The sequence below is a fragment of the Mustela lutreola genome, chromosome X (genome assembly GCF_030435805.1).
Source record: "Mustela lutreola isolate mMusLut2 chromosome X, mMusLut2.pri, whole genome shotgun sequence".
Classification (NCBI taxonomy): Eukaryota; Metazoa; Chordata; class Mammalia; order Carnivora; family Mustelidae; genus Mustela; species Mustela lutreola.
The window spans coordinates 12199652-12226281 of record NC_081308.1 but is presented as its reverse complement, the minus strand read 5'-3'; the positions used below and the strand labels follow the sequence as shown (position 1 = coordinate 12226281).

Sequence of the window (26630 nt, the reverse complement as noted above, 5' to 3'; positions counted from 1 at the left end):
GATTTCTCTTCTCCTGCTGGGCTTAGGGTTTCTTTCTTGTTCTTTCTCTAGCTCCTTTAGGTGTAGGGTTAGGTTGTGTACCTGAGACCTTTCTTGTTTCTTGAGAAAGGCTTGTACCGCTATATATTTTCCTCTCAGGACTGCCTTTGTTGTGTCCCACAGATTTTGAACCGTTGTATTTTCATTATCATTTGTTTCCATGATTTTTTTCAATTCTTCTTTAATTTCCCGGTTGACCCATTCATTCTTTAGAAGGATACTGTTTAGTCTCCATGTATTTGGGTTCTTTCCAAACTTCCTTTTGTGGTTGAGTTCTAGCTTTAGAGCATTGTGGTCTGAAAATATGCAGGGAATGATCCCAATCTTTTGATACCGGTTGAGTCCTGATTTAGGACCGAGGATGTGATCTATTCTGGAGAATGTTCCATGTGCACCAGAGAAGAATGTGTATTCTGTTGCTTTGGGATGAAATATTCTGAATATATCTGTGATGTCCATCTGGTCCAGTGTGTCATTTAAGGCCTTTATTTCCTTGCTGATCTTTTGCTTGGATGACCTGTCCATTTCAGTGAGGGGAATGTTAAAGTCCCCTACTATTATTGTATTGTTGTTTATGTGTTTCTTTGATTTTGTTATTAATTGGTTTATATAGTTGGCTGCTCCCACGTTGGGGGCATAGATATTTAAAATTGTTAAATCTTCTTGTTGGACAGACCCTTTGAGTATGATATAGTGTCCTTCCTCATCTCTTATTACAGTCTTTGGCTTAAAATCTAATTGATCTGATATAAGGATTGCCACTCCTGCTTTCTTCTGATGTCCATTAGCATGGTAAATTCTTTTCCACCCCCTCACTTTAAATCTGGAGGTGTCTTCGGGCTTAAAATGTGTTTCTTGGAGGCAACATATAGATGGGTTTTGTTTTTTTATCCATTCTGATACCCTGTGTCTTTTGACAGGGGCATTTAGCCCATTCACATTCAGGGTAACTATTGAGAGATATGAATTTAGTGCTATTGTATTGCCTGTAAGGTGACTGTTACTGTATATGGTCTCTGTTCCTTTCTGATCTACCACTTGTAGGCTCTCTCTTTGCTTAGAGGACCCCTTTCAATATTTCCTGTAGAGCTGGTTTGGTATTTGCAAATTCTTTCAGTTGTTGTTTGTCCTGGAAGCTTTTAATCTCTCCTTCTATTTTCAATGATAGCCTAGCTGGATATAGTATTCTTGGCTGCATGTTTTTCTCGTTTAGTGCTCTGAAAATATCATGCCAGCTCTTTCTGGCCTGCCAGGTCTCTGTGGATAAGTCAGCTGCCAATCTAATATTTTTACCATTGTATGTTACAGACTTCTTTTCCCGGGCTGCTTTCAGGATTTTCTCTTTGTCATTGAGACTTGTAAATTTTACTATTATGTGACGGGGTGTGGGCCTATTCTTATTTATTTTGAGGGGCATTCTCTGAACCTCCTGAATTTTGATGCTTGTTCCCTTTGCCATATTGGGGAAATTCTCCCCAATAATTCTCTCCAGTATACCTTCTGCTCCCCTCTCACTTTCTTCTTCTTCTGGAATCCCAATTATTCTAATGTTGTTTCGTCTTATGGTGTCACTTATTTCTCGAATTCTCCCCTCGTGGTCCAGTAGCTGTTTGTCCCTCTTTTGATCAGCTTCTTTATTCTCTGTCATTTGGTCTTCTATATCACTAATTCTTTCTTCTGCCTCATTTATCCTAGCAGTGAGAGCCTCCATTTTTGATTGCACCTCATTAATAGCTTTTTTGATTTCAACTTGGTTAGATTTTAGTTCTTTTATTTCTCCAGAAAGGGCTTTTATATCTCTCGAGAGGGTTTCTCTAATATCTTCCATGCCTTTTTCGAGCCCGGCTAGAACCTTGAGAATTGTCATTCTGAACTCTAGATCTGACATATTACCGATGTCTGTATTGATTAGGTCCCTAGCCTTCGGTACTGCCTCTTGTTCTTTTTTTTGTGGTGAATTTTTACGTCTTGTCATTTTGTCCAGAGAAGAGTAAATGAAGGGGCAAGTAAAATACTAAAAGGGTGGCAACAACCCCAGGAAAATATGCTTTAGCCAAATTAGAAGAGATCCAAAATCGTGAGTGGGGAGAAAGGGGATAAAAAGAGGTTCAAAAAGGAAGAAAGAAAAAAGAAAAAAAAAAAAAAAAAAAAAAAAAAGAATTTTTTTTAAAAAAAGAAAACACCTAAGAAAAATGTAAAAAAAATATATATATATATTAGATAAACTAGTAAAAAATCGTTAAAAAATAAAAAGGTAACAGTTTAAAAAAAAAAAAAAATTTTACCCGAAGGCGAGAAAAAAAAAAAAATGAAAAAGAAAAAATTAAATTAACTGCAAGACTAAAAAAAATCACAGGAAAAAAGCCATGAGTTCCGTGCTTGGCTTTCTCCTCCTCTGGAATTCTGCTGCTCTCCTTGGTATTGAAACCGCACTCCTTGGTAGGTGAACTTGGTCTCGGCTGGATTTCTTGTTGATCTTCTGGGGGAGGGGCCTGTTGTAGTGATTCTCAAGTGTCTTTGCCCCAGGCGGAATTACACCGCCCTTACCCGGGGCCGGGGTGAGTAATCTGCTCGGGTTTGCTTTCAGGAGCTTTTGTTCCCTGAGCGCTTTCCGTAGAGTTCCAGAGGACGGGAATACAAATGGCGGCCTCCTGGTCTCCGGCCCGGAGGAGCCGAGAGCCCAGGGCCCCACTCCTCAGTGCGCCCTCAGAGAACAGCGCCCAGTTACTCCCGTCTGCCTGACCTCCGGCCGCGCTCCGAGCTCACCGAGCCTGCGACCGGTTCAAGGTAACACGGAGCTGCGAGCTTACTGTCGGCTCTGTCTCTGTAGCCGGCTTTCCCGTTCCAATACCCGCAAGCTCTGCGACACTCAGACACCCCCGATCCTTCTGTGACCCTGCGGGACCTGAGGCCACGCTGACCCCGCATGGGCTTCGCCCCGGTTTAGCCTCTGGAGCGATGTCCCTCAGCGGAACAGACTTTTAAAAGTCCTGATTTTGTGCGCGGTTGCTCCGCCGCTTGCCGGGAGCCGGCCCCTCCCCCCGGGGTCTATCTTCCCGTCGCTTTGGATTCACTTCTCCGCCAGTCCTACCTTTCAGAAAGTGGTTGTTTTTCTGTTTCCAGAATTGCTGTTCTTCTTCTCTTCGATCTGCCGATGGATTTTCAGGTGTTTGCAATCTTTAGATAAGCTATCTAGCTGATCTCCGGCTAGCTGAAGCAGTCTCAGCTTGCTACTTCTCCGCCATCTTGACTCCTCCCCTTCTTTTTTAATTTTTAAGATTTTATTTATTTGTTTGATGAGAGAGAGACAGCGAGAGAGGGAACACAAGCAGGGGGAATGGGAGAGGGAGAAGAAGCAGGCTTCCCGCCGAGCAGGGAGCAGGGAGCCCGGAGCCCGATGCAGGGCTGGATCCCAGCACCCTGGAATCATGATCTGAGCCAAAGACAGACGCTTTATGATTGAGCCACCAAGGCGTCCAGCAGAGAGATTTTTACTATTTACCTAAGATCGGTGCTAAAGCCAGATTTCAAACTCAGGCCATCTGCCCTCAGTCCATGCTCTTAATACCATGTTAGTTCCATGGAATTTCTAGATAAGAACTCATGCTATCCGGAATCAAATATTCCTTAGATTTCACATAGAACGCCCTCTCCCTTTCTTAGCTAAGGAAACTGAGACCCAGAGAGGTTAAGAGATGGTTGAGTGGGGGTCAGTCAGAAATCAGGTCTGCTGTGAGCTTACCTGTTTCTCTTCTTCCATCTCCAGTCCACGGTGTTCTCCTAGGAGACATGTCATCGGAAGAACTATGGTAGCCATGGAGAAGCATTTCTCAGGTCTTCCTTCCAGACAAAATGTGTTGTTCAGCTACAAGGAGTATGTTCGGTACAAGGAGTTCCTCTCTCCTGAGCTTCCTCTCCTTTTTACTCCTTGATTCTCTGAAATGGGAAGTAGACAAGTATAATTGTTATGGCTCCTGGGTTCAAGCAGTTGATGTCATTAGGATCTGCAGATTGGGGAGTGGAGGACAAACCTAGGCCAATTTTTCTCTGTTTAAAGCTTTCTTCCTAGCTCTCACTGCTGTGTGTCCACGTATGCACCCCGATGTGGCGAGAGCAAAAAGTGTGGGTCTGAGCCTTGTTAAAGTGGTAACAACTGTGCAACTCTTAGTACTGCTTTCCCCATATAAGAAATGTGCCACCTTCGGCTAGATTCACAGCTTCTGTATATTTCTATTTTATCACTTAGAAAATAGGAATAATCATCTCTAATTCAGAAAGTAGTTGTGAAAATTAAATGACATACAGCAGTGCTCAATGAACAGTAGTTCCCTTTCTCAGGATCACTGTCAAATTTTGTGTTTGATCTTCATAGTCCACTCCATTATAGTCTCTTGAGCCATATTTGTATACAATTAGCTAATTCCCACATTTTATGGGGATACTTGATTTTTTGCTATAAGCACGCTGTCTTTATGTGACTATAGAATTCAAAATACATTATATATAATAAAAATTCGATGTCATAATCAATATACTTATTTTTTTTGGACAGACAAATCAAATGATTTGATAGGGAGAATGATTTGATGTGTAAAACTGACTGGGAGAAGCAGATCTTATTGGTTACTAGGAGATTTTGTTCTAATTCATGATAAGACGAGAAGGGATGTAAGAGTTCTAATAAGGCATGGAATGGTAAAAGGATTGTTAATTGGAGGTAACCAATTAACATTAATTTACAACTATGAGGGACTAAAATATCAGGAAAAATGGGTTTTCAGGGGCGCCTGGGTGGCTCAGTGGGTTGGGCCGCTGCCTTTGGCTCAGGTCATGATCTCAGGGTCCTGGGATCGAGTCCCACATCGGGCTCTCTGCTCAGCAGGGAGCCTGCTTCCTTCTCTCTCTCTCTGCCTGCCTCTCCATCTACTTGTGATTTCTCTCTGTCAAATAAATAAATAAAATCTTTTAAAAAAAATGGGTTTTCAAACTGCTGTAACATTTATTCGCACACCCACTCACTCATCCGTGTACGTCTTCATCTACCCATCCATTAGCTACGTGTCCTCCATCAGCTTGTTATCTAGCCATTCATCTACCCATACATCCCTGCTTTCGTTCACCAACCCATTCGAATAATCCATTCGAGGTAGTTAACACTGCAGTGTATAGAAGCCCATGTAAGAAACGATCCTTACCACATGAGAACTTCCCATTTTATAGGGAGAAAAGAAAGGAGGGGGGAATGAGATAAACGTTTGCAAAAGTTGTACGATAAGTCTGCAGATGTCTCAAGCAGGAGAAATGACATCTGGCAGAGGAGAAAGACACATTTCTTCAATGGAAGAGATAGAATTTATTTTGGGTTTTGAAGATTCTTGAAGAAGGAGAGTGCATCTTGGGCCAAGAAGGTGGTAGAGAGAGCAAGTCATAACTCCGGGAATGGTGAATATATTGCTTTAGTCAGATGATAGTGATAGAAGATTAAACCTGAAAGGCATGTTGGGTGGCTGGGTGGGGAACATGGGACATCTACAATAAAGGTCTGAGAAATTTCGTATATTCTTGGTAACCACGTAAGGACACAGAGACTTTTAAGTAGTAGACTGATATAGTCAAAGTTGCATGTGCGAAATATTTTTTAATGAATTTCAATTTTTAAGTAGCTATATAAGTAGCTAAAATATAATAAACTGGAGATTCCAAAACTTCCTCAGTTCACAGTACTCTGTGCCTCTGTAGTTTCTTTCATGGGATTTCTAGGCCAAAAGAAACACCTAACAATTCCATTTGTTAAATAACTAAGTCCAAGTAACTTATTGAATATTTATATCCTAACAATTTAGCAGCCATTGGAAAAAAATAATGCATAGAAATAACTTTCAAAAATTTCAGTCTTCAATAACCACAGTTACTTCCCAGCAGGATGTGTGCACCTACTGGGCACTGTACAATTTCTCAAACCTTGGAATCAGATCAGCTACCACCTCCCCCACTTTCTTTTCTGCATTGATTTTCATTTGGTATTTGGTTTTTACCACAACAACTGCTGAACACCAGGTTTGCAAACACATCATGTTATCAAAAGTAATGTCACCAGATCTAACCTCAAGCTTGTCGTTTGCATAGTGTCCAAAAGATGTTGTATAGCCCCAAGTTTCCCTCAAAAATGTAAAATATCCTGCTGATCTCACTCTTGGGTTTGTATCCAAAGGAAAAAAAATCAGTATTTCAAAGAGATATCTGCACTGCCATGTTTACTGCAGCATTATTCACAAGAATGAAGCTTTGGAAACAATCTAAAAGTCCTTTCACAGGAAAATGGATAAAGAAAATGTGATTATATATAATGTATATCCACACTACATATGCACACCAACACGCATACACATACATACAACAAAATATGACTTGGCCGTAAAACAGAGGGAAAGCCTGCTAGTTGTGACAAAATGGATGAAACTGGGAGCTATTCTGCTAAGTGAAATAAGCCAGGTAGTGAAAGACAAATACTATATGGTACCATTTATATGTAGAACAACAAAAGAGAGAGAGAGAGAGAGAGGCTAATTTCATAGAAACAGAGAATAGAAAGGTAGTTGCCAGGGGCCTTGGGATGGGGGAAATGGAGGGATGCTGGTCAAAGGGTACAAACTTCCAGTTACGAGTAGGTTTGGAGGATCTAATATACAGCCTGATGACTCTAGTTAATAAATGGTACTGTAGACTTGAAAGTTGTGGAGAATAGATATTCTCACCACTCACACACAAACACACAGGAAAGAGTTAACTATGTGAGGTGACGAATGTGTTAATTCTCTTGATCTCTGTAATCATGCTACAATGTATATGTATATCAAATCATCACACTGTACACTTTAAATATATACAATTACTTTTGGCAATTAATCCTCAATAAATTTGGAAACAAACAGACAAACACATAAATAGAATATCCTGCTGCACTCATAGTGAATTTCCTGCAGTGTTCCAGAGTACCTCAGTGCATGACTTAGAAATTCAATATTTAATTGCCAGGTGCTGTTCCTACGCATTTTATATACACCGTTTCATTTAATCCTCACAATGCCCCATTTTTCAGATGGTGAAACTGAGGTCCAGAGCTGAAAAGTGATGAAACTGCCCATTAATCCTATGTAGCACCTCTATTAATACATATCAGAGGACACTGTGCTTACATGCTTCAGCCCATCTTCGCCCAAACTGACTCTAAAGAACCCAAGAGTAGGGACTATATCATACATATATTTGTATTTCCAGGATCCAGAGTATTCTACCTGATGCTGTTATCAGGCTGTAATGTGTTTCTTGGTCTTATCCGATTGGTTTCATTTCCCCAGAAGCAGGCCCGGAGACATGAATTTTAGGGCAAATAATTTATTTGTGAGATCATTAAGGAAGTTCAGGCAGATGGGGGGGGAGGTGTGTCAGGGAAGGGAAAGAAGAAATAAAACATACACTACCAAACACACTGGGAAGTCTGGGACCCAATGTAAAACACATGGCTCAGAATGATCTTACTGAAGGGGCACGGGAGCCGGGGTATTTACACACCAATTCAGACTGCTAGGGGAGTTGGGGGGTATTAATTTCTTGGCCTGCCTTGTGTTGTCAGAGAGGGCTTCAGTGGCCAGAGACAATTCTCAGGGAAAGAGATGAGATTTTGTCAGCTAGACATCAGACCTGTCCACTAAAATGGTAAGACCCAGGTAGATATAGGTGAGGTATAGACAGTAACTGCTTCACTGGTAGTCTGGGACAGGACTTAAGTACTTTTCCACATGGGCGAATCAGAATACCTGGGAGGCATGTACAGTTTGTAAAGCCATATTTAATAGATGGTTTTATATTTAGAAAATAAAAACAATTTTTTTTTGCTTTTATCTCTTTGGTGGATATATAGAGAAGATAGTAATTTTCAAGAGTTCAGCGTAAAAGTATACCATTGAGATAGATGAGCCACAAAAGTGTTTTTTGGCTTAAAATGTTTGAGAAGGGCTAAACCAGATCCCTCATGGTGAAGTGGTACTGAAGGAGGAAAGCATTTGCTAATGTGCACTTTCCATTTTGTTTTTCTAGCCAAAGGGAAAGAAGGCTCAGATCTCTCAACTGAAACAGAAAGCTGAGATTTAAATCCCCATTTCATCTACATCTTTAGGGCCATGTTGAGAGTTTATCTCAACAAAGAAAAAAAAATGACCTTTGGGAATATTTACAAGCATTTAGCAGAAAGACTCCGTTTCTAAATGCATTCTCAGCAAAATTAAATGGGTTTGCCAGTTCCAATTCAACTTAGCTATGCCCCATGAAACTGAGAAGTTTTCTATAAATTGCATCTTAGATACCATTTAAAAATGTCAAGTAATAATCTCTAAGGGAGAAAAAAATAAGAGAATTACAAAGCGAGTCACTAAAACCAGCTATTTATCATTAATTTCCGTTTCCTAATGGAAATGATGGACTCACGCCTTTGCTGAATTCCATTTGGGGTGATAATTTTTTTATGATAATCTGTGGGCTCATTCTTCAAACAAAATATGTGAAAACAATCTGAGTTTAGGCCTTAACTGTGACTCAGATATGTCTGGTGAATTTATATCTATAAACTGATTTGCATAAACACCCTTGGCTGAATGAAGAGAAAGTTGCTCTGTTTCACCTTAGGGAAGAGTCAAAAATGGTCCTTTGAACACAGGTCCCTGGTCTGGCTCTGTATACTCATGTCTGAACTCTCTGGAGAAACAGGATCACAGCAAAAACTTAGGAACCCATCTGCATGAGAAAGTCTGAAAGGTCCGGGACGCACTGTACTGTCGCTCTACTGAGGATGTGGAAGAAGACTGCAGGGAACACAGTGTCACATCAGCAACTTGAGGAGTCACAGCTCTGGGGCACCTGTGTGTCCCCGAGAGGCTGGCTGTGATGATGAGTGGCACCAAGCCGCAGATGTTCTTGAGGGGCTTGAGGGGCAGATGAGAAGGTGTCTCCTGAGCCACCAGAAAGGATTTTGCAAAACCAGTGAAATCTGAACTTTTCTTCCTAACGTGACCACTTTAATACCCACAGGCTGGAGAAACTTGGGTTGGCAACAAATGAAAACAGTACCATGCTGAACATGCATCAATGTCATATGCCTTCGCAGATAGTGATTACGGGAACATATGAATGGCTTTTAATGATGTGAACAGAAAATAGAAAAAACTATATAATATAAATGTAACCAGTTGAGCAGTGTTGTATCATTTTGATAATTTACATTTCCAGAGAGATATTTTAAATATATCTATTGTACACTTCACTGAGTGCCTTCCTGGTTACTGGAAAAAGCCCTGGATGGGTCAGGGGTGGGTCAGGAGACCTAAATTCTAGTGTCTTGAATGAGCCATTGTGCAGCTCTTTGACCACAGGCAAATTTTGCATGGATGATTAAATGGTTGGCTCTATCTCTCCATCATTTCCTCAGTCCATACCCTTGGCAGGGCCTTATCATGGCCAGAGAATATTTCCCTGCCCCATGACTTTGGGCTTGGCTGTGTGACTGAAGTTGGCCAATAACATGGGGTTAGAAATAATAGTCTTTCAGTTCCAAGTCTGGGCCTTAAAAACCTCCTGTGCATCTACTCGCTTTCTTGCACCTCTACCATGACCAAAGGGAAACCTCCTCAAGGTGGCTACTGGTTCAAGGAAGGTGAGAGTTATTTGGAGTAAACCCAGTGACCTAAAATGTGAAAACAGAACCACTCTGGCCACAAGAAACCTCCATCAGCCAAACTCTGAATAAGTGAATGCCCAGAAATGCATTAGCTAAATACATGTTTACTGCAAGCTGCTAAGAGCCTATACTTGTTCGTTATGCAGCCATCATTGACTGATACATCTTGCAATTTCTCTGGGCTTCAGTTTCTTCATCTATGAAGTACATAACCTCAGGTATCTTCTAGTTTTAACTTTTTCCTTACAATAAACTTCTCTTTGTTTCTCTATTTTCTTTATCTTTTCTTGTACTTCTAAAGCGCATTGATTTCAGGGAGTGCTGCTCCCCTGGCTGGATATGTCAGGTGTGTGTTAATAAAACTCACCGGGCAATACAAAGTCTTTCAACCATGTAGCTAAAGAGCCACATGAAATGTGCAGAAAGTGAGCCCGAGATACACAGTATACATTTAATTTCTGAGCTTCAAAGTAAAAGTTTCAGAAAGTTTCTTTATTGACTGAAAAGAAGTACATCTCCTGGACAGACAGGTGTGAGGAGAAGAAAACTCAGCATCTCCCAGACTCCTCGGAAGCATTTACACTTTTGGCTTATAGAACTCCAACCAAGACCTTCCGTCAAGGCTTACCTTTGGGGACCAGCAATCATTAGCCTCCTCTCTGGTAAGGTATTTCTCTACTCATTTTTTATAACAGATTCTTTACTATACCATATGATTTAGTCACAGGGCAAAATAACAGTATGCAACCTCTTTCTATATAGAAAGTTAACTTTCCCCTTTGTTTTTCTCCCCCCCGCCCTTTTTTTTCTTTTTTGCTGCATTAGAAGTATCCATAAAAACCTACTTCACCACTAACACTGCTACTACAGGTAGAATGCAGACACAGAGCCCTCCAGGCTAATAAGCTTTAAGTTGCTAAAGATTTGGTTTACCAAGCTTTATTAAGAAAAAAAAAAGAGAGAGAGAGGTGCGTGCATGTGGGCGTGTAGGTGTGTGTGTGTGTGTGTGTGTGTGTGTGTGTGTGTGTGTGTGATAAATAGGTAAATAGGGTATAGGGCTCTGCTGAACCCTGGAAGAAGTAGGGGTGGAACAAGATATTGGGTGTGGTAGGCTGAAAATGTCCCCCCCCCTCCAAATATATCAGGTTCTAATCTCTGAAACCTATAAATGTTACCTTATACAGAAATAAGATCTTTGCAGATGTGGTTAAGAATCCTGAGATGGAGAGATTATCCAGGATTACCAGGGTGGGCACTAAATGCAGTCATATGTGTCTGTATAAGAGGAAAGTAGAGGGAAACTTGACAGACAAAGAAGAGAAGGCAATGTAGCCATAGAGGCAGAGACTGGAGTGACAGAGCCACAAACTATGGAAGCCAGCCGCCACCAGAAGCCAGAAAAGGCAAGGAACGGACCAGCCCTAGAGCCTCCTGAGGGAGTCTAGCCTTGCTGACACCTTGATTTCTTCCCAGTGACACTGTCAATATCCTTAGGTCAAGGCTATCTGCAAAGATCCTGCTTCCAGATACAGTAACACCTCCCTCTCTCTCTCTCTCCCCCCACCCCACACCAACCTCCTACTGCCCAAGCAGATGCTAAATTGGGGAACGAGACAATGGCTTCTCCTCATTGTAGCCTCCCCATTCTCTACGAATGGTTTTATTCCTCCCATGGCTTCCCATGTGAAAGAAAAAAATAGTTTTATATATCCATATGATATGTGTTATACAGAGAATACTACATATGGTCTATACATAATCTATACATTATAGTTATTTATTAAGTCATATTTTCCAAGACAAGTTTAAGAATATACACATATATATTCATCAACAAGCAGAACTTTCAATGCAAAGATACGATGATATTTTTCCTTTTTTGGAGAACCATTACTCATGTCCTAGGCTAGAGACGCTAAGGAAATCCAGTGTAATCTGACTTTTCTCATTGTCCCAGTAGCTCTAACACTGCCCAGAAGCCCATTCAGTTCTTCCTGGTTTGTGCAAGGAAGATTACAGTCCAGGCTGATCTTCTCTCTCTCCCTAATTGTTAGAAGGCACGGAGAGTCCTGAGGCTGTCCCCAAATCTAGCAGTCTGTTTGATAATCACTCCTCCTCGGCTGCTAAGCACTTCTGAGAAAGGAGGAGATCAGTCTCTGACAGAACCAGCTACTGTGCTATGGATTTATTCTCTTCCCCCCTTTAAGTGCTCAAATAAACCTTGGATGCAAAAAAGACTTGTCAGGGGTTATAGAGAAAGCTCTATAAGCTATAAGTTGTCAATAAAACTCTACTGAATTCACTCTCTCATTCTTCTGCTTGTCTTTAAAATCCCCAATTGATTTTTTTTTTTTCCCCAATTCGCAGTGTCACCCAGCTAGGGCTGTTTCTAATTGTAGGCAGGGAGTTCTCCATGAAATAGCAATTATTTGGTGCTGCTTTTGCAAAGTCAGCAAGTATATCGCACAAAAGCCCACCCCCGATCTTCTGGGAAGGCATGCACATGATTTCTTAGCCAAATTCATTTCTCTTGCTCACTCCCTTTTGGTTGTGCACCTGCAATCTGATTGTGCACTATAATAACTCAGTTGTGCTTAATCTGATGATACCTGACTGAAAATGAAAAGTAGTGTTGATATGATATACTGAAGGATCTGTAAGAGGAAACTTGGAAATTCTAGCAGACTATGTTAGTTTCAGTGCAGTTTCTTTGCCTTTTCACTGTTGTTACTTATAAATCCATTTTGAGAAGATGCCTGGAGCAGTCAGAGATTGCATTGAAAACATATAGTAGAGGGACGCCTGGGTGGCTCAGTTGGTTAAGCCTCTGCCTTCAACTCAGGTCATGATCCCAGAGTCCTGGGATCAAGCCCCACATCATCGGGCTCTCGGCTCATCGGGGAGCCTGCTTCCCCCCACCCCACCCACTCTGCTTGCCTCTCTGCCAGCTTGTGATCTCTGTCAAATAATTAAATAAAATTTTTTTTAAAAAACCAAAAACATTTATTAGAAAGTGTGGTAGCCAGCCTCCAAGATGACTTTCAGTGAATAGAACTGACCCGTGTAACTAACTGGATATTGTGAAACTGGCAGAGTGTGATCTTTTAAGCTGGGTCATCAGAAACACTGTTTTCTTTGATTACTTGCTCTAGGGAGCCCAGCTGCCATGCCATGAGGACATTCAGCAGCCTTGTGGAAAGGTCTACATGGCAAGAGGCTCATGAGAAAGCCACCTTAGAAGTGGATCCTCCATCCCCTGTCAAACCATCAGATGACTCCATCCCAGCTAGAGTTTGGCTGATCTTGGCTGGGCACGGCTCCAGGACGTGCGTTCAGTTCATCTCTGCTTCACACGTCTCTCGCCCTCCTTAGGCTAGCAGCTTAGCCAAGCCTGCTCTTCTTATGGCTATGGCAGAAGCGCAACAGTGCAAGCAGAAGGAAACACATCTTAAGACCTAGATTATGGCTGTCACTTCTGCCCATATCCCATTGGCCAAAGCAAGTCTCATGGCCAAGCCCAACATTAGTAGGGAAAGGAAATAGACTCCTCCCATATAGTTTTGGGGAAATGGGTAAAAGGAATGAATACAGGCTAACAACAGCCTAATCTCCAGGTTGTGTTTTGGTTTTCTTCTTGTCTGTATACATTTATTCTTCTTATACCACTGTAGACAAATACAAACTTATGTTTCACAATTTGCAAGCATGACTTACATTTCACAATTTACAAAGTCGATTACATGTATTATAAGGCTTCACTTTCTATCACTTTGCTGACAGGTACCGTATTTTCCCCTTTGGTCCATCAGGCTATCATATTAAAACATTATGGGGGGTAGTGAGGCATATACCAAGGAGGGGGTGTCACTTGGGAATGCATTTAACAGTAAGTAGCTGAAATTCAGCTTATAGTTGCCGAAGCAAATAGTTTATTTTCTTGGGACAAACTGTTCAAAAGTATATAATCGTGGGTGAATGACATCATCAGACACCCAGTTCTTTCTACTCCATGGATGAAATAAGTTACATTGGCTTTTGCCATCATGGTTGTAAGATGTCTGGTGCAACTCTACATGTCAAGTTTGTATTCCAAGCAGAGAGAAAGGACAGAGGACAGTGGCAGCTGACAGTCTTCCCTTGCATTCAGAAAGCAAAACTTTTCCAGAAAAGCCGCCAGTAGATGACCACTTATATCTCATTCAAAAATGAATATAAGGTTTCAAGCTTTATAGCCTTTAAAACAAAAGAAGGCAAGGGTGAAACCCATTGAAAAGGGGTGTTGAGACAATCTATAGCATCTACCACAAGAGGACACACATGATCCCCATACCCAACCACTCCTACCTATCCCTAAGCAATCTTTACCTTCACGTACCCACTTGTAACAAGCGCAAAATATACATCCGATGGGTACCCCCTGACTAAACAAAAACCTTGCCCTGGGGCCTCTGTTCCGCTTAGGAATTTACCCATCTGAGGTTTTTATCAGGCTACACAGAAATTGATTCTGAGTTTTCTGGATTACTTTAAAAGTTCTGATATTCTCAAGCAATGCTATATCTTTTTATCTATTTAATTTTTTTTTGACAGAGAAAGAGATCATAGGTAGGCAGAGAGGCAGGCAGAGAGAGGAGGAAGCAGGTTTCTCGCTGAGCAGAGAGCCCGACGTGGGGCTCGATCTCAGGACCCTGGGATCATGACCTGAGCCAAGGGCAGAGGCTTTAACCCACTGAACCACCCAGGTGCCCCGCAATGCTCTATCTTTTAGTGATTTGAAAAATTCTAGGAAAAGCTATTATTTTAACATTGTGTCCTTAGGCAGGTTACTTAACTACTCTGGGCTTAGTTTTTTTCTTTAATACAGCAGGGTTGCTGTAAAGATAATATATTATACATATTATATAAATATATTATAAAAATTTAATATATAATATAATAATAAATTATTTTTTCTTTAATACAGCAGGGTTGCTGTATAGATAATATATTATGTCTGAAAACAGGGGAACTTGGGTGGCTCAGTCATTAAGCATCTGCCTTTGGCTCAGGTCATGATCCCAGCATCCTGGGATCAAGCCCCACATTGGGCTCTCTGCTCAATGGGAGCCTACTTCTCCCTCTGTCCCTCTCCTTGACTTGTACTCTCTCTCTGGTTCTCTCCTTCTCGAATAAATAAACTAAATCTTTAAGAAAGGAAAAGAAAAGAAAAGAACAAAACTTCACAATTTGCCCGGCATATACAAGTTGAGTTTTGTTACTTACAGCCAAACACATTCCTAATTGGTATACTCATTACGCTTTCAGCATCACCATCTATCACAGTGTTTTTTTTTTTTTTTAAGATTTTATTTATTTATTTGAGAGAGAGAAAGAGCATGAGTAGGGGAGAGGGGAAGAGGAAGAGGGAGAAGCAGACTCCCTGCTGAGCAGGGAGCCCAACATGGGGCTCAATCCCAGGATCCTGAGATCATGACCTAAGCCAAAGGCAGAGGCTTAACCCACTGAGCTACCCAGGTGCCCTATCACAGTGTTGTGATGTAATATTCCTATGAACCATGAACCAAAGGGGTAAAATATACTTGTCACAGAGGGAATACATTGTGAAGTTTTATAATTAGCAGCTCATACAATTATCATTATTTGTTCTAGGATGCTTCAACTCATTCTGATTATACAGTTCACCCTCATTTAAATATTTGGTAACTTTGGAAACGGTTTCAAAGAATGAAAAGGCTACCAATAATGTGTCTGGAACTGTACCCAGTATTGCTTTCATCAGGCTGCTAAATCTGCATCATTATTATGTGCCAGGTTTCTACACTGGTCTAATTAAGAGGATGAGTGGATGGGACCCTTTAAAATATGAAGGGAAAATGGAGAGCAATATAAGAATATTTTGCCCGAGGTATAACCTGTAGACCACATGGAAACTGATTTTCCTCTTCCTTTCCGGTCCCTTCATCACTAAGGCTCATCTCTACACCTCCTTAGGATGGAGGTAGGGCATTGGGAAAGAGCAAGCCAGTTTCTGTCTGCACCACGTTCTTATTCCTCAAATTCTCTGGTTGTAACACTCACACATGTTATTTTCCACTCACTGCTCTCATTGGGATTCAGGCCCAACCACTCAGCTAAAAAGTTAACTAGATCAATTATCAATTAAGAATATTCAGACATTAATTGCATGTGACATTAACCCAGATGAACAGGCACATGACCTGTTAAAAACTCATTGGGTGGTTAAGTGTTCATGTTGAATTTCCCTTGACTTCACACACTAGAAGTAATCATAGGTTCTCTCCCTTCGTTCATAAAAGATGAACCCCAGCAATGTGGGGGTGAAGAGAAAGCTACCATCAAAACTGTTCAAAGGAAATGGTTACTTTGAATGTGAGAGGGCTTAAGTTTAATAACAGCTCTCAAGTTGAAGGTGTCATTTAAAAATTTTCATTCTGCACATAATGCCCTGTTCAGATTAATTTTCATAACCTCAGTAAATAGGAGTGTGGATACCTCTTTTGTTCTTTGACTAACTGAAAAGAAAGTGGTAATGGTGGTGTCTCAACAAAATAAAGAACAATTGGGGACATTTTAGTAAGGTTTACCTAGACCCTGGATTTGCTTAAATCATCATAAAAGATCAGGGCTTAAAGGTGCCTTAAGAATTACACTTTCATCATACAGATGGTTTGTGTGATGTTTGTGTACAGGTTACACCATACGGCAGAGACGATATGTGTGCAACACTTATGCCGATAGATCTGGTGCAGGAACAATGCTTATACAGAGGAGATTTGCCTAAATCAGTCCTAAAAAGTTGACATAGATGTTGTGTCCCATTCCACGTCCGAATACCAATTACGTTGGAAGAGGTAAGACGTCACCTTAATGTCATGCTAGCGTTTCATATAAACTTCTTCCTTAAGAGCAAAGTCTGATAGAGGAGGGTCAAGGAAGTATGAGGATATTGGGTAAATGAAGTGAAATGGGGAATGAGAGGAGGAAGGAAAGGGGCAAAGACAGGGGCAAGTGCAGGGAGCTGAAGTCAATGAAGCTGTGTTACCGCGCTGCCTGAATGCTCCTCCGTCCCAATGCATAAATCCCCAAGATGAAACCAGTAGTTCTCATTTTCAGACCAGCAGTATCAGCACCACTGAAGAAGTTGTCTGGCCCCTACTCTAGCCCTACCGAATCAGAAACAACCCCGGCAGGTGATGCTGATGTATGCTCAAGTTGGAGAACACTGTGAACTAAATGTTATCAGTGGTGTCCACCTGGGTGCAAGTGAGTTCCCATAAGACCACGGGCATCTCAAGAGCCAAGACCAGGGATCACCAATGCATCTCCCGCACTGGAGCAGGCTGGCATGGAACCACTAAGTATATATTGCTTGAATCAATAATTATTCTTATTTGGGAATAGGTAGGTCTTTTTCATGACGGCACAATATAATATAGTAATGCCAAGTTGGAAAGAAGAAAGAAGGAAGTATAGAAGGTGGGGACTGTGAGAAGAACACCAGTTTCACAGTTTGGGCCAACATTCTCTCTTCCTCTTTAACAACAACAACAACAACAAACAACAAAGCACACTCAGAAATATCACTTTAAAAGTAGGTTCTAGGGGCACCTGGGTGGCTCAGTTGGTTGAGCATCTGCCTTCGGCTCAGGTCATGATCCTGGCATCTAGGGATCGAGTCCCACATCAGGCTCCCTGCTCAGAGGGGAGTCTGCTTCTCTCTCTCTGACCCTTACCCCTCTCGTGCTCTCTTTCTCTCTCTCCCCCCCCCAATAAATAAATAAATATATATATATTTTTTTAAGTAGGTTCTAGAGGTAACCAGAAGGGAGGCGCGTTGGGGATGGGTGAAATACATGACGGGGATTAAGGAGCGCACTTGTTGTGGTAAGTATAGGCTGACATATGGAAGTGTTAAATTACTATATTGCATGCTCAAAACTAATATTACACTGTATGTTGACTAACTAGAATTTATTTTTTTCCCTTCCCTCTCCCCTCAACTAACTGGAATTTAAATTAAAACTTTAAAAAAAAAAGTAGGTTCTAAGTATTACAGAAATAATTTTAATATCCTCTCTCTTTTTTGTTTTCCACTTGGGCAACAGGTTAAAATAGTAATCCATACAGTTTGTAACCTGTCATGAAGCCATGGACCAACATTTCAGATTTAATACCCTTTCTTAGTGGGTATTCTGTCCACAGAAAATATTAATTTACACGATAAACAATAATTCTGCCTGACACCTTTTGGAAATGAATATTTCCCCATTGAAATAGTGTTCTTGAGATCGTCATATTAAGAGTTCAAAAAGAGGGGGAAGTGAATGAAAGTATTCTTGGTTGGTGATATTTTGGAGTTACGTGGCAGCCTGGTAAAGTCTGGCCAACTACTGTCAAGGTCATTGTCTAGTTCCAAAGTTCTCAACCAGGGTGATTATGCTTCCCAGTGGACATCTGGCAATGCCTGGAGGTGATTTGGCTGTCACAGCCAGGAGTGGGGCTGCTACTTGTCTCTAGTGGGATGCTCTTGAACATCCTTCAGTGCATAGGACTCAGCTTCCTGCCCCCCACAAGGAAGAGTTACGTGGTACCACATGTCAGCAGTGCCACAATGGAGACCACAATGGTCTGAGTTGGGAGGCCCAGCCCCGTATAGCAGGGGAACTTGAGATCAAGAGGGTATGCTGTTAGTAGCTATGCCAGGAGGACACACATTAACAGGGATGGTTCCAGGCAAAGCCCCTAGTCTCAGCACCCCGGGGTTATGTGAACCTGGGCAAACAACCTCCTCCTCTATAAAATGAGGTGATAAAATTAGCCCCAGGCCCCTTTGTGCTCTAGCATCCTAGTTTCAGGGACGTAAGGCTTTACTGTCTCAGACATAGGTTATTTTTTTATGTGTCACCTCTATTGGGTCATAAACTCTTTCAGAAGAGGCCTTTGTCCTATTCATTTTTCTGTCTCTCTTATTCTCTTAACACAAGCCCTGCAGAAATAATGTTTGTTGAACCGTATTCTTTCCAGCAGATTTATAACTTCCTACACCAGCAAAATGTTAACACGAAAGATTTTAATAACAACCATATTTTGGTCATACTTTTCTGTGGGGAATGCAGATGGGGCTTGACTTTCTCTTCTTGAGTTACTACCATGGCCACATAATTTATCTTCTAACCTAGGACACTTTTGAAAGCAAAAGGGAAAGCTATTAATAACCACACCGGGGTGATCGGCATGAACTGGGAAGAACAGTTGCCCTGACCAGTTTGAATGTCATTAGAATTCAAATTGTTCACTAAACAGTTGTGTGTGGCTGGCAGACATATTATGCCCACCCCTTATGATTGCTGACCCCAGTTATATGGCCTCTTTGAAGATAAAACAGAGCTAGGTCATTTTGTTCACCCTTGGATATTATCTGAATCTTCCCTTCACCCTTACAAAACCCAAAGCTCATCCATCCCCACATTAGACTAGTTGACCTTTTAAAGCAAATGGAAAAAGTCCAGGAGTCTGGCTCACATTAATCCAATCAAGTTTTATCCCATTCCTTAGCCTATAAGATCAGCCAGCATATCCTGTATAGAATGCAGGGGCCCTTCGTGATTTATTTGGGCAGATGAGGAAGGGGAAGGCTCTGACCCTGTATTCTCCCTCCCGATGAAAATGGCCAAGCATTTATCTTACGGCTGGGAGATTGTAAGGCAAACACACGCTCCTCCCACTTACGTGCATTTATTTTTTGACCTGTTTCCCTCTTTTAGAGTGTATTATTTACCTCTCTATCCCAGGATCTGGCACAAAGTAGATGATTCATAGATATTTATTGAGTGAATGGATGGATGGATGAACCACAGAGAAATTGCCTCTTTCCCCAGTATGGATAGAAACTGATGACCTCATGCTGAACCCCCTAAGTCTTGGCACTAAAGCATACTTGAGCTGGAAAGTCTCTTCGTCTCCCTCCCTCCCCTGTCTTTCTTCCTTCACTGAATTGTCAGTTCTACACAAGACCCTGTAGCATTCCAGCCCTATGCCGCTTGTTGGAGACAGATATCTCAACCTGATGAAAGTCTACGGCCAATTGCAACCCAAAGAAAGGGAATGTAAACAGAACTACCCCAGGATCCAGCAAGTCCACTTGCAGGTATTTAATCGGAAGGAAACAAAAATGTGAACTTGAAAAGAGATCTGTACCTCCAAGTTCACTGCAGCATTATCTACAATAGCTAAGACATGGAAGCAACCTAAGTGTTGTTAAAAAAAAAAAAAAAATTCAATGGAATAAATTTGAAGATCTAAGTGGCATTATTAAATGATTCATAAAGGGGCATCTGGGTGGTTCAGTTGGTTAAGCGACTGCCTTCACTTCAGGTCATGATCCCAGAGTTTTGGGATCGAGTCCTGTATCAGGCTCCCAGCTCCACAGGGAGTCTGCTTCTCCCTTGACTTCTCCCTCTCATGCTCTCTCTCTCTCTCTCTCTCAAATGAATAAATAAAATCTTTTAAAAAAATAAAATAAATGATTCATAAATAAGACATCATCCCACCTAGCAAAGCAGAGGGGAGCTTCGATGAGCTGTACAAAACGGAAGGCTTTTATTAAAAGGGGGTGGGGGGGGCACACTACTAAGAAAGTTACTAGTAAAAGAAAAGGACTGTTCTAGGCAAGGTCGCTCTCCCTCAGAGACAAGAGAAGAGGGTTTTATCATGCAGACTACTTCATGTTTCTTTGGGGGATAGAGAGGGCCCATGTGGCAGACTCACTGGTGCTGAGCAGAAAATTCCTAACTGACCAGTTATGACTACATTTTGGGGGCAGGTTGAAACTGCAATTAGATTAGGTATTAAACCCCATTTGGGGACTCAGCCTAAGGGATGCTGTCTTGGACCTGCGGTTTTCTCTTCAAGTGTCCACTGATGGATAAATGGATAAAGAAGATCTGAGATATAGATATAGATATATGAATGTTATCCAGCCATTAAAAGAATGGAATCTTGCCATTTGCAACAACATGGATGGAACTAGAAGGCAAAATGCTAAGTGAAATGAGTCAGGAGAAAGAAGAAAAAAACATATGATCTCATTTATATGGATAATCAAAAAAAACCTCAAGCTCACAGATACAGAGAACAGATTGGTGGTTGCCAGAGTCAACCACCTACCCCGGGTGGGCAAAATGGGTGAAGGGAATCAAAAGGTACAAACGTGCAGGGATAATATAAGTAAGTCCATGATGTCATGTACAACATGGTTGACGACAGTTAACAATACTGCATCGCGTATTTAAAAGTGGCTAAAAAAGCTTTGTGCAGTGGTCGTATCGTAGCCAATGAGGTTTATCTGAGGTGCGATTACTGCTAATTAAAAGAATAGATCTTAAAAATTCTTATCACACACACACACACAAATGGTAACTGCGTGGTGATGGATATTAACTAAACTTATGGTGATCATTTCACAATATATACAAATAACGAATCATTATGTTATACTCCTGACACTAATATAATGTTATATGCCAGTTATATCTCAATTTTTAAAAGGGAAAAAAAAAGTAAGGAAATGCCACACTCCCCATCTGGGATTATAATGAGCTGATGACTATAGAAGGGTTTCTCAGCTATAAAATAACCATGATCACAATTATCGTCACTAGAATTCTTTCAGTTTGTCGGCATTGGGTGACTCTTTCAGAATGCTATTTTTGGAGCAGAAGAGATAAGGCTGGAAGGTTGGAAAGTTCAAACACAGATTGAGGACTTTGATTTCATATGTTCTGGGCACTGTGGAGAGTGCAAGGGTTAAAAAGTGACTAAGCAGTCATGACCCCTGCCCTTCACAAGTCATAGTGCTCAAAATTTAACTGCCCTGTCACTTAAAAGAAGCTTAAAAACCCAATTAACTTCCTCACCCATTTTTCATTGTAAATTAAATATCCGTAATATCTGAATCTTACCAATGCATTCTAAATATGAACATTTAAAAGTACCCAACAGGGGTACCTGGCTGGCTCAGTTAAAAGAGTGTGCAACTCTTGATCTCAGGGCTGTGAGTTCAAGCCCCACGTTGGGTGTAGAGATTACTTAAAAGTAAAATCTTTAAGGGGCGCCTGGGTGGCTCAGTTGGTTAAAGGTCTGCCTTCAGCTTGGGTCCTGATCCCAGGGTGCTGGGATGAGCCTGGAGTCGGGCGCCCCACTCTGCGGCAGTCTGCTTCTCCCTCTCCCTCTGCCCCTCCTCCCTGCTCGTGCTCTCTCTTTCTTTCAAATGAATAAAATCTTTTTAAAAAAATCTTTTTTTATTTTAAATATTTTATTTATTTATCAGAGGGAGAGAGGGAGAGCGAGCGAGCACAGGCAGACAGAATGGCAGGCAGAGGCAGAGGGAGAAGCAGGCTCCCTGCCGAGCAGGGAGCCCGATATGGGACTCGATCCCAGGACGCTGGGATCATGACCTGAGCCGAAGGCAGCTGCTTAACCAACTGAGCCACCCAGGCGTCCCTTAAAAAATCTTTTGAATAAATAAAGTGTCCAACAGAATCTAATACCATTTGATACCTACCATCATCCATTTTTTAAAATACAGACATTTTACAGTATTTCCTTTTCTCCTCAATCTCATATTTCCAGTCCACTTCTCCTATAGAATTTTATCCTAATAAAGTTTATTTTTATGTTTGAAAGATCCTGTCATCCTGTACCACCCACCCACACACACACACGTACTTTTTGAACTCCAGTTCATCTTTTTCACCAAAGTCTAGCTGAGGCATGGTACTGTTGGGTTCAAATTCTAGCTCTATTGAATAATAGTTGTGTATTTAGGTAACTTATTTAACCTCTATGAACTTCAGTTATCTCTTCCATAATATTGGGATATTAATGTTGCCTATTGTATGTTAAGTTGTTGCAAGGAATAAATGAATCAGTATATTAAAATACTTAGTTCAGTGCCCAGTGTATAGTAAACATTTAATAAAGGATGGCAAAGTATTAATCTACTACACATAATACCTCTCCACTCAGCATATAAGAGAGTCACCCAGTGGAACATTTTTCATACATACTAGATCCATGATATTTTGGCCAACCCTTCTTTTTTATTGAAGAATAACTGACACACAATATTGTATTAGTTCTAAGTGTACAACATAGTGATTCGATATTTACATACATGAGGAAATAAATGGTCACCACAATAAGCCTAGTTACCATCTGTTGCTTTGCAAAATTGTTACAATATTATTCATTATATTTCTGTGTCTTATTTATTTTATAACTGGAAGGGTGTACCTCTTAATCCCCTTCACTTATTTTGTCCATCCAGCCCTACATCTTTATTCTTAGAATCCCTAACACAAACTAGCAGCTTGCCAAGGATTCTTTTTCCAAAAGTACTTCAACATTTGATGAATGAGCAAATCACTAATTTCCTCCTGTCTGCCCATTGCCACGACAAACTGCCAAAGTTTTAAATGTAAAAACAGCAGAAACCAGAGTTTTCTTGACCATTTTAAGGAGTTATGAGGAAATGATAAACTATCATGTATGCTTTTCCCTCCATAGCTCTTTGAAAATCACATGGTAACTTTAAGTTACTTTATGATGATTTATGGCTAATCTTTTTGGGCCCATCATGGAGTCCAAAGCAGGGTCCAAACCCACCAGTGCAAGATCAGGAGTCAGATACCCAACCGACTGAGCCACCAAGGCACCCGGATGGTTAATCCTTAATCAAAAGTCACCTCTGCATGTGATCCATGTGGTCTGTGTTTGGGTAATCCTATTAACTTAGAGTAGCTTTTTAAGTGAACCTTTGCTAGTAACAGGGATCATCTGTTTGGTTTCCTTAGGAACATACTCAAGGAAAATGAATGCATCTGATGAAAAGAAAACCAGACTGGCCAGGCTGTGGAGCACATGGAATTCTCATATAGGGCTGGTGGGAGTATAATAGGGAAAACTTTTGGTAGTTCCTTATAAAGTTAAAATCCACCTGTCCTATGACCAAGCAATTCCACACTTCGGTATTTACTCAAAAGGAAACAAAACTATATGTCCCCTGAAAATCTGCGCAAGAATATTTATTCTGCTTTATTCATACTAGCCAAAACTCAAACATCCAACAACAAGAGAGTGAGTAAACAGTTTGTGGTCTATGTGTATAATGGATTTCAACTCAGCAACAAAGCAGGATGAACCACTGATACACACAACCACGTGGATGAATCTTGAAAACATTATGTTAAATGACAGAAGCCAGATATAAGTAAGTACATAACAGAGGTCCATTTCTATGAAGACCTAGGATCTGTGTTCAGAGAAATCAGAAGAGTGGTTACCTATGGAGAGGGGACTTTGATCGTAAAGGATGACAAAGAACTTCATGGGATGTGGAAATGTTCTATGTCTTGAATGGGGCAGGAGGTATACGGGGGTACATCTTTGTTAAAAACCCATCGAACACTATACTTACTATCTGTGCGTTTCATTAGAGGTAAATTATACTTAGGGAAAAAAAAAGTGTTGAGAAAAAGAAGAAAACACAGCAGCATCCAAACTTACCACTGTAAGGGATCTTAAAGATCATTTCACCTTAATTTCCTCCATTCTGATGCCAGAAAATTCTATACAACAGCCCAAGTAGATGACCGCTAAACTTCAACTAGAGAAAACACAAAATCATCGCCCAGTTTTTTCCACTTTCCGGCCTCCCCAGCTGAATCACATTGTGGGCTTATACTGGGCTTGTGGCTTTAACTAGTTCTTGCCCCGGTGGGCTAGGACTTCTCCAGTGAACTCAGCCCTGGGCGCTCTCACCCAGCTGTTGACCTTAGCACAGTACTTCCCCTAAGCAACATTTCTTCTAAAGAGAAGCCACCTATGGTCCTTAGCGTCGTCATTACGAGTAGATTATCTTAGACAATTTTGGACAATTTGGGGTGAAATTTTCCCAAGATCCTTGAAAAATTAGTCTCCGATAAATACATTCTGCAACTTCCCCAGGCAAGAACTGCAGTACAATGCAAGGGCAGGAAAGCAGGCGCGGATCTCGGTTGCCTACGTCTCTTGTGTAGGAAGCCTTATAATTAGGCTGTCATACTTGAAACCGGGCTTGGGAACACAGCACAAAGCGTGACTGATGTGGATGTTTTCGTTCCTATCTCTTGCGACATCACAGCACCAAGCTGTACCCGGACGGCGGCTGCGGGGGAGGAGGCAGAGCGGAGACCTCCTCCTGCCTGGACCTCAGGGTCCAGGAAAGTCCAACAATGCCAGGAAGGAAGGTGGGGGAGCACTGCCATCCACAAGGGAAGAAAAGAAAGAGAGAGAGAGAAGAAGAAGAATACAGATACACTCCTAGGAAATAATGCAATTTCATCAACTCTCTCCTTCAGAAATATGAAATGTTTCGCTTTTTCAATTTTCCTCTTTTTTTGTTTTGTTTTCAAATAAGGTGGCAAAAACTTCACTGGGTACACGCAAATAGATATTCAAATCTCAAGTTATAAGACTGTGGCGCCACCGGGTGAGGAGGAGAAAGAGGAAGTGGTTCAAGTCGTCGCAACCCAGTGATGAGGGAGCGAGCCACGGACAGGCGGGGAAGCTCTGCACAGGTGCACGCCCCTCCCGCTAACATGAGACCAGCTGCCACGTACTAGAAGCTCGCTGTTTGCCACCTGCTATGCCAAGCGCCTCACGGGACACTGTCTTACAAGTCCTGTTATTACACCCATTTTATAGGAGAAGGGCCTGCCGACTAGAGAGGCTGGGATCGGAACCCTGACAGTTGACCCAGTGAGCTTGAACTTTCCATCACCACGTGATACTCCTCCCTGGCCCCCAACCCCAACGCATCTCCGACACACCAAGGTCTCTTCCCGGGGTCTGCAAGGCAAAATACAGCCCTAAACTGTCAAATCTCTCAGAGCAAAAGAAAGTAGTATCTCAAGTAAGTTTTGGACCTTTCTGCCTGCCTGCGGCCGCGGGGCAAACAATAAAAGGGATCAAGAGGGTGGTTAAAAATTACAAGCTCTACTGAAAAGAGCACAAAAGGGCTCTACTGTTTTCGTTTTAATCATTTTTCTGGGTTTCTGTTAAGTTAGAAGAATTATCGAATAATCGTTTATTTTAAATTCAAAACTGACACAGACTGTTAGCGTTAACTGAACCCAAAGTAAGGAGGAAAAAACAGCCCGCAGGCAGGCGAATCAGCGAGTGGAGATCTTTGTTATGCATTATTGTATCCCCAGTACCCCTGCCTGATTACCAAGTCCGGGTCATTCCCGGCAGCCCTGCCTAGACTCACTGTCTCTATCAGCAACTAAGTGTTCTTGCTATTTACCTCTGGTTCTTCCAGATTTGCTAAAAGCAGTCGGAAAGACTTTCGCACTGAGTGTTATTTTTAAGATTCTTTCTCAAAGGCCCAATATTTCTCCATAAAGATTCTGACTTAGGAAAGTCAGTGTCAGGGTTTCTCAAAGTATATTTTAAATGTGGAAAACGTGACTCTCCTGCAAATACCAAGTGAGCACGAATCACAGGCTTATTTATCTCATGAAATCAGAGAACAGCAAAGTAGTAAAGCTGGTTCGAAGGAGAATTCGAGAGACTCAGTATATACAGGCTCCGAAAGAAGGAATGAGGGAGTAAGAGTACTAAATTAGATGTAAAAGGAATGTCCTACAGAGCAACAAAAATGTAGTCTTTGGGGTTATGTATTTTACTGGACAGAAATGATTTACCTCTCAGCCAGATGAAAAAAAAAAAGTTCAAGTTATCACATTACATCTCAGTGGCAAGGTTCGAATCAAGAGTAAACGGTAAATCAAATAATTTT

At 41.4% G+C, this 26630-nt stretch overlaps 1 protein-coding gene and 1 pseudogene across 1 annotated transcript in view; one reads left to right on the top strand and one right to left on the bottom strand.

The window, feature by feature from the left end:
• Window positions 1-26630, bottom strand: part of GRPR (gastrin releasing peptide receptor) — a 275794-nt gene that overhangs the window by 50565 nt on the left and 198599 nt on the right. Inside the window, exon 4 of the mRNA XM_059157743.1 lies at window positions 3782-3975. The gene's annotated coding sequence lies outside the window, so the exon portion shown is untranslated. The remainder of the gene's footprint in view (window positions 1-3781; window positions 3976-26630) is intronic.
• LOC131822451 (U4 spliceosomal RNA) lies at window positions 21095-21247 on the top strand (annotated as a pseudogene).